This window comes from Pistacia vera, unplaced genomic scaffold, assembly GCF_008641045.1.
Source record: "Pistacia vera cultivar Batoury unplaced genomic scaffold, PisVer_v2 Contig94, whole genome shotgun sequence".
Lineage (NCBI taxonomy): Eukaryota > Viridiplantae > Streptophyta > Magnoliopsida > Sapindales > Anacardiaceae > Pistacia > Pistacia vera.
In genome coordinates this window covers 493,379-496,485 of record NW_022196823.1, presented here as the reverse complement: position 1 = coordinate 496,485, position 3,107 = coordinate 493,379, and the positions used below count along the sequence as shown (strand labels likewise).

The 3,107-nt window shown below is 36.9% G+C and overlaps 1 long non-coding RNA gene across 1 annotated transcript; it reads left to right on the top strand.

Annotated features, from left to right (window-relative positions):
• Positions 1-985: 985 nt before the first annotated feature.
• Positions 986-1,338, top strand: LOC116120507. Its single transcript, XR_004126565.1, has 2 exons — positions 986-1,105; positions 1,188-1,338. It is a non-coding gene; the product is annotated as an uncharacterized LOC116120507 (long non-coding RNA).
• The last annotated feature ends 1,769 nt before the right edge of the window (positions 1,339-3,107 follow it).

Genomic DNA, 3,107 nt, shown 5'->3' with positions numbered 1-3,107 from the left:
AAGTGACATGTTTTTGTTTTGGGCAAAGAGATTGTGAAAAGCATTAGATTTTTTATAGCTTATTTAAGAAACCATTATTTACTTTTCCTACGCAACAACACGATGCGCAGGACCCTACACTTACATTAACAATGCAGGAGTCATTTGAGGGCTTAAATTTCCTTCTCCAACTTCTTGTAAGTATTTGACACCATTTGTATATATCTAAACTCTTAAAAAGTGATGATCTCAAATCATTTTCTTTCGCCTATCTAATTACACATTTTGGACCTCACTCTTGGATTGCATATGGAGTCCACCAAATGATGAGAAAAACAAGTATTTGTTGAAAAATGCCTTTTAGCAAAATCACATGAGGTAGAAATGATAATGGAGAAAGGTTTAGGGACTTATATGTAATAGGCCAAAAAAGGTTAGTTTGTCCCACTTGATTAGGATGACAAGTGGGAAACTTTTGGGGCCTATATATAAGGACCCAAATCATTGTTATTAGGCATCCTAAGTTGTAATTCCATTATACTTCTTTTGTTTAGGGTTCTTTCTTTAAGGACCCTTTAGTTTGTAAGTTTTTTTGTATCTCCCCTTTGTTTTGGGTATTTGTTTTATTGCCCAAAAGTTTATAATGTTTTGGAGATAGTGGAGTTTTCTTTTACAGCGCCCGAGGACGTAGGTTTCAATACTGAACCTCTTTAATTCCTGGTATTCTTTATTTTTGCATTTAATTTTGGCTATTTATTTATACTTTACTACTTGTTATTATTATATTCAATACCTAGCATTAGAGTTTATGTTTCCGTTGCATAACAGTATGGACCTCAATATATCCTGCTTAAGCAGAACAACCAGTCAATGTTCATCGAGTGCAAACACGTGAGATATTCTTTTTCAGTCCTCTTATTTTTTCCACCATCATTGCCCTTTTATTCTAGAAGAGCATGTCTTCTTACTTTGTATTTGTTAATATTCAAGGTGAGTCTTAAGAATGTCGAGATGAAATCAATGCAACTTCAATGGAGTCACGTGTCACCTCAGATGAAAGACTTGAATAAAATGTCTAGCTTATGTCATTTCTACAGTGGCTTATGATCAATCAGTTTCTATGGTGGTAAGAATTTTCCAACTTGGATAAGAAGTTCTTGTACATTTTGAGATCTTTAAAACATGACAAGCTCGTGTCTTTTCTGCAGGATAATAGAGAGTAAAAATCTCTAGTATCTCATTTATTGAACTTTGGAGATCAGGAGGTGTTCTGCTTATATATCTTTGCTAGAGAAGGCTTGATGGATCTGATAAGTTCAAGTCCTTACCAAATCAACTAAACGGTCTCATATCTCTTAAGTAATTTCTTATTAGAAACGCTCTAAAAATTTGTTATTTGTTGATGGTTTGCCTAGTTGCAACACAAATATTGATATTTGACCCTTGTTAATCAACTTGTAGAAAGAAAATAAAAAGAGAAGGCAGGGCAGGAAATCTCTTAAAGCAAATGGATGAGATTTAAAGACATTACATCACTTAGGAAATTTGTAAGTTGTAATTGTACTTTTGTATCAATTGTTTCACGTATTTTTACAGTTGTGTCAATTACTTTTTTTTTNGCTGAGTTTGTTGATTGAGTAGGCTATTTCAGGTCTTGATAATGTGAGGTATTGGAGAGTTCCAATGGTACTCCGATAAAGGGCTGGTTTTTCAAACAAGGCACTATCCTCAAAGGTGAGTTTGCTACCTATGGCCATTGGTGTTGAACATGGATTTGAATCCATCATACCAGTCTTGACAAGAAGATCATGAGCATACTTATCTTGACTCATATGCAAACCTGATGCATTTCGATGAACCTCAAAACCAAGGAGGTATTTGAGAGATCCCAAGGTTTTCAAAGCAAAATCAACATTCAGCTTGTGAACAATCTCATGAACAAAAGTAGCATCAGGATCTGTCAAAAGTATATCATATACATAGACAATAACATACATGACTTGACCATTTTTCCTATATATGAAGAGACTCGAATCTGCCATAGAAGTCACAAAACCCCATTTTAGAAAGGCATGTTTAAGCTTATCAAACCAGGCCCGGGGAGCCTGTTTGAGGCCATAAAGAGCTTTGACCAGTTTGCATACATGAAGAGGAGCTTTAGGATCAACAAAACCTTGAGGTTGAGACATATAGACTGTTTCACTGAGTTCTCCATTCAAGAACGCATTATTGACGTCCACTTGTTGTATATCCCATCCATAAGAGACAGCCAAGCTTAAAACAACTCTGATGGTTGATGATTTAATAACCGAACTGAAGGTTTCAATGTAGTCAATACCAAGAGTTTGTTAGAAACCCTTAGCAACTAACCTAGCTTTGTATCTCTGAATAGACCCATCTGAGTTATGTTTAATCCTAAACACCCACTTGCAGCCAGCAATATTCATGTGAGGCTCAGCTGATACAAGTTCCCAGGTGTTGTTGGATAAGAGAGCAGTGAACTCATCTTCCATGGCAGCCCTCCAAGAAGGATGAGAGAGAGCTTCAATGGTACTGGTGGGTTCTGTGGTGTCAAGGTGGGAAACTGCTGAGGTAGAGGTTACTAACATAGAATAGGGAGACTTGGTTTTAGATCTTGTAAGCATAGGATGAGTGTTAGGAAGGTGAGATGGAGGTTTAAGTGGAAGATCAACATAGAGATTGATACCTTTAAAAGAGGAGTTTGAGCATGTAGTAGGCTGGTTATCAACGGGCAGGTTGATAGTAAGGTGAATAGGACCAGAGGACTGATCTGTGGGAGTAGGTGAGTAGGTTGTGGTGTTTGTGGAGGTTGAAGGATTTGGATCTATAGTATTTGTGGAGTTTGTATGCTGGTGATTTTGATTGGGATTTAAATCAGGTTGGGAGGCAGAGGATTGATCTATGGGAGTAGGTGAGTAGGTTATGATGTTTGTGGAGGTTGAAGGATTTGGATCTGCAGTATTTGTGGAGTTTGTAAGCTGGTGATTTTGATTAGAATGTGAATAAGGCTGGGGTGCAGAAGACACACGAAGTTCATGGGGAAAATCAAATGAAGTTAAACTTGTTGGTAAAGTGGACTGGGGTAATGTAGCTATAGTTGAATTATG